The sequence below is a fragment of the Poecilia reticulata genome, chromosome 2, assembly GCF_904066995.2.
Source record: "Poecilia reticulata chromosome 2, P_reticulata-male-v2, whole genome shotgun sequence".
Classification (NCBI taxonomy): Eukaryota; Metazoa; Chordata; class Actinopteri; order Cyprinodontiformes; family Poeciliidae; genus Poecilia; species Poecilia reticulata.
In genome coordinates, this window is record NC_088831.1 from 10,776,674 (window position 1) to 10,782,673 (window position 6,000).

Below are 6,000 nucleotides of genomic sequence, written 5' to 3' on the forward strand. Positions count from 1 at the left end.
CAGCTTTTTGACAAGACTGTCTTAAAATTTCATTAGGCTGCAATAAGTAATCACTTGGCCTGTCTTTTGTGAGGGAAGAGAGATTAAATCCTATTCTGGCATTTATTTTGTCTGTGCTGGCCATCTCCAGGCCAGGACCAACAGCTTGCTGTACTTGGCAACGGCTGCGCATACATTTTCTACATCAGAGGGAAGTGTGAAGAAGTGTCGGTATAACAGGTTTATGCTCTCATCTCTGGTAAAGTGTCTTTCTTCCCATTTCTGTGGCGGTTCAAGAAGTGCTCAGGTCGATTTGGAGTGACCAGCAAAAGGTCAAATAAGCTCTTGAGACTAATGAATAATAATAATACATGAATAAACCCAAATAGTGTCACAAAACCTTAAAAAATAATGTGAAGCCAGTTAAACAAAAAATGTTTAGATGTGAAGTAAAAGGAGGCTGAGTATATTGATTTAAATGAAGGTTTATCAATTGGTTAATTGGTTGAAAGTACGACTTTTGGTGTTCCAGTTTTTTTATTCACACATTTCCTTTAGCGTTTTTAAATCCTGAATGTTTCCGGATAATTTGGCAACAAAAACATACAGAAACAGATTGCCAGGCAGAGTATAACGTCCATATCTGTGAAATGTGAAAGTAAATAGATTGGTGCCAGTTTAGACACACCTTAAGATTATTATCTTCTTCCATGCTAGATTCAGCCTTTGTTAACATCCACCATAGCATCTGTAGTGACAAATGGCAGATGGCATTCTGGCGTTTCATATCTCCTCCCCTTAATTTCTTAGAGATGGTGACGCTTTAAACCAAATTACTTGCTAATGCTAGCTCTTCTTTTAGCAACAAAGAACCCTTACTCTCTTTTTGTGTTGAAACCACTGTATTAAATATATGTCAGAATGGGAATAACAGAAACCAAGGTTCACTACATGCTAAAGAAGCTTAAAAATGTGAGTGAAAAACTAATGAGAAACAAATCAGTGCTGTTGATTGTTTCTAAAAATATCCACATGAATCATCAAGGAGTCCAATCATCTAAACGTTCATTAATTTGATCATTACAGCAGCAATAGTTCTCATGTTGTTAAAAAGAAACCTGTCAGGCGCCTTACACGCAGAGTCTCAGCTTTAAATGTGAGCTTTTCATGAAACCAAATTCAATTTAAGTCCCACAGTGAGATCTGGTTGATCTTTTAATTAGGGATACTCCACTGGTTGAAATAATTACTGAAAGCAGCTGCACTGACCGAGAGAGTTGGCACGCATCAAACACCGGCTCCTGGTGATTGATTAATCCTTGTCTTATTATGTAAGTACAGTCATAATTTGTCTCGCAGCTGGATTCAAACTTTCTGCTTATCTCATGCTGCTTTCTAAATCATATTGTAGCTTCATAATGAATTTTCACTCTTTATTGGAGAATGGCAGAAGGAAAGAAAAGAATGATGATGGAATGCTGCAGCAAAAGGATCTTTTCTTGTATGCAAATTGCACGTTAACGCCAGTTTCAAAAGTCAGAATTATGCATTTTAAACTTATGAAATGAGAGGGAACTTTATATCAAAACGCAGCCTTAATAATTAACTTGTGGCATTTGGTTTCCCGCCAGTGCTTCAAACAAAAACCAGCTGTGGGGTTGTTAAAATTGGCAAATAGTATCATTCCAAGGGATAAATCCAAACTTTCTGTTAAATACACATAGGTTTGTTTAGCCAATGTGAAGCATAGAAAGGCAATAAACAAGTAGAGAAAGGAGCAGGAATACACCCCAGGTCTACATCTGAAATGTAATTTCACCAAGCCAAAGTACAAAAAACCCATAACAGCGTTTCAGAGCGCAGATCGACACCAATGACCGTGTGGGAATCAAATTAAAGAGGCTAAAGAAATCAGCTGTAGCACTTTTTTGAGCTGGCGCCACGGGTGATGTCTTCCAAACTGGGAGAAGTGGACATGCTGACATCCTCCTCGCTTCCCTTTGCCTTCTGATTTACTCCCGGCTCCGTTGCCAGGACTCTTGGAGCATCTTGGAGATGAGGAGGAGGGGAGAGATCATCTTTCATCTGTGTTGACACGTCATTATGAAAATGGAGTCCTCTCTGGCCACGCCACATGGCTTAGCGTCCTCTTGCTGCTGGCTTCGTTCACCGACCCCAATGCGAGCCAACAGGGCTGTCAGAGGATACTCCCTTGGCTTCGGAAAGGCAGAGATTATGTGCATAACAACAAAGTGACAGATAACAGTGGAGAAAGAAAGAAAGCAGGCCTGTACTGTACAAATCAAGCTTGCACTTCACAATTACTTGCTATTTTGCGTTCATCTAAAAGGTGTCAAACTGAAGGCCTGGGGTCCAAATTTCAAAGGGACAATAAAGATTATTTTTTAAGTTAAATCAAAGTGATTTCAACAGATTTCTCCACACTTTTTCGCACTAATTCATAACTGAGTTTATTGCAAACTTTCTCCAAAAATGGGTCTAAAACATCAAGTTTAAGCGATGCTCACTCCAACCTGCAGGTGGCAGTGTTTCTTACTTCTACTACACTGCTTTCTCAGACTTACATGATGTCAGGTTATAGCCTGGGATCGACGTGGAGAGTGACAGAAAGTCACATTTACCATCATACATAAGCAAAAATATCGCAAGATTTTTTGCAAGCATTTCTATAGCAACACTACAAAGAAAAAAAAAATAGTGGCTTGGATCACAAAAACATTTGCGAAATAATGGAAAAGATTTTCACATTTTAACAGTTTCTCATATCAATGCATTCGGCCACAACCTGCCCTTTATCGCCCAAAATGAAAATAAGTTTGACACCCTTGATCTGAATCAATATATTAATGCCAAAATTTGGATGTTTCAAGGAGTTTGAATACTTTTGAACGGCGCTACACTTTCAGGGCTGCACTTAATGAGCTCAGAGGCTGAAAAAAGGCTGCTCTGTTTCCAAAAGATGTTTTCTTCATTGCAAATAAGCCCCTTTGGTTAAAATTGGTTACTCTTCTCCCGGAGAGTACGTGCCCCTCGGAGTGACATCAAAGCAACAGGATTAGGTGTTCATTACGGGGAAAGGAGCTCCGCTCTCAACACATCTGAGATCTCTGGGGCTTCACATCCAGACAGAGATGAAAACAGATTTTTGAACTTTCTACGACAAGTGATTTTGGGTTCAGTGTTGTTTGAAAAATGATACCGCATGTTTTTGTAGGATTGAGAGTTAAAGGGCACTGAATAAATCAGTCCCACCAGGAATGCTTAACACGTCCACAATGTAGAAACACGATTAATGGAAGCTTGCAAACTGTAAACTTGCTGCAAAATCTATCTAGTTGATAAACTGTTACGTCAGACCAAAATTAGATATTTCAAGTTCTCTATGGAAAGTCTCTGTAATTATTTTTCCTCTAGAAAGAAGAACTGATGATTCTGGTAAACATGGCCATCCAAGTCCTAAATCAGCACCATACTTTTTTTTTTTTAAACATATCATGTCATTTTTGATCTTGTAGTACTTTTGGTTGGCTGCCCACTCATGGGAAAGTTCAACATTTCTTCAGATCGGGGCATGATATGTTGCGCTTTCAGATCTTATAATCAGATCAGACCTTTCTCTCTAGTCTGTTTGATTCGAGCCAAATTGGATGAGTCTCCATTGGCAACGTGTACCATTAGGTGTCCAGTTTATCCCAAATCTCTTGGTATATTTGGTTGTTGCGGGTTTCCCCATTCAGTTGACGCTGCATTTTCTCTTCCGCAAGTATCGCTGTCGTTCATTCAGTGAGGTAAATCCATGGGACAATCGACGACTATAGTCTGCTACCAATAAATTTCCTCAGCCTGGTTCCAAGAAATCGGGACAAACCACGCAGGATGTGCAAATGGAGACGAATTTGTCCAGGGCTGATTGGAACAAACTCCTGATTTGGCTTTAGCCTACTTCATGTTGTCAGACAGGTTCTAGTCAAAAAGATTTCTTTATTCTACAGATCTGACAGTAATTACTTTATCCGTTTTAATTAAAATAATCATTAAAACCTCATTTGTGTGCTAAATCAGGATCAATCTGATTTTCAGATCTGTGTCTTGAGTTCAAATATTGAATTATGGCAAAAACAGAAGAAATCTGTAAGAGGGCAAATACATTTTCACAGATCTGCATATTCTATTTAAGTTATCTGAAATCTAATCTAGCCAAGTTGTATTTCCTGTGATACGGTAAGTTCCAGTATAAATCACAAACTGACTCAGATGTTTTGGCTGGAATCATTATTTATGTCTTAACTGGAATTAAGGTGAATAAAATATCACTCGTATGGCATCTGTAGAATCTTAGTGACAAGTTATTTATTTTGACTGACGTCTTTCTTTTTTCAAAACAAGGCGATGACATTTCAAGTCAGCATTTTTACCCGATTTCCTGTAAACGCGAATATGCTACTCAGTCTAATCGAGTTAGAGATTATGCCTCTTTTTCCTCAGAGTGAAATACAAATCATAATTTAACTCCAGTGGGATAAACATCAGTCAGTCACGGAGCTGAAAGAGAAGACTTGACTTGAGCTGCATGCCAGTCATCCTGATTGGCAGCTGGCTCGGAGGACTGACAGTGAGGAGGAGTAGCAGGAGCCAAAGGTTGAACGCTGGCTCCGTTCTCAGCACCTGGCACCTCCATTGAAGGAATCACAGGACTCCCACTGGCTTAACGGTTCCTTTATACCACCAATAAAACAATCAAAGCTATAGTTTAGACAAAAATGAGGTGCTTATTATTTTACAAAAACATTTCTGGAGAGACTTTTAAACCTCTCAATATAATATACAAACCAGCCGAGATAGAAGTTCAGTATGGACTCTACTTGGAATTTTTCACAGTTAAGGTTGTTGGAATCTTAATCTATAATGTCTTTTTTGGGTATTTCATGCGATATACCATCACAAACTAGTGCATAATTACTTCGATAATAGACTGATGAGGAGTCAGGCAGGAGATAGGCAGTAGTAGTATCTATTTTTTTTCTCTCTTTCTACCAAAAACTGGATGATAAAAGTCTTCAGTTTGCTAGTTTGGTCTCAACTAGCCCTTTTTTCTGAAGGCCAATATTGCTTTCAAAGACTTCAAAATTCATTTTATTTGTTGTTTTCTTTATTTATTTTGGATATTTAAAATGTCTTCCAGTTCCAGTGTTAAATGTTCATTGGAATTTAAAGTTTACTGATCTTTGAGAATGTGATCTTGCCACTATTATTTCACCATTACCATTATATTACTTAAAAATGGTCTCAAAACAACAATATTATCATTTATCGCAATAACTTCTGGAACAATTTAACTTGTTATCCTGACAGGCTTAGGTGGTAGCATGTTGATAAATGAGAAAAGACTACCGGCTTAAATCCAACATGCCGATATCTTAAAAAATGGCTGATAACAAACAGACATTCTCGTCTAATCTGAGTGAGTTTGAACAATTTTGCAAAGAAGAACAGGTCAAAGTCTCTAAATGTGCAAAGCCAGGAGATGAACCCTGTAAAATGGAAAATCATGTACAATCCTCTTTCATTTATGCACTGATTTGTTTGTGAATTTGATGAAATCCCTATAATTACACAAAATATAAAAATAAGTATATGCTGCTTTAGCATGCCGCTTCCTACCAACTTGTTTCAATAATGACCGACAGAACCAACAAGGAGAGTTAATTAGAGTACAGTCACCAATGAGGCGACCTGCAGATAATCACAGGCTGTAATTCACCAACTACACACACAGCTTGAGACTTACTGCAATAAGCAGCAACACACAGGTATTTAGCTCACGTTTAAAAACAGGCCATCAATTGACATGATATTCAATCTTTATGGATCAAAACACAAAGTAGAAAAGGGTCATTATAGTCTGATTTTACCCTTTAACTTTAAAGACCTGTGCATATTTTAAAATCACAAATATACAACTAGGTTATTACAACTTCATATTTACTTTTTAATTTTACA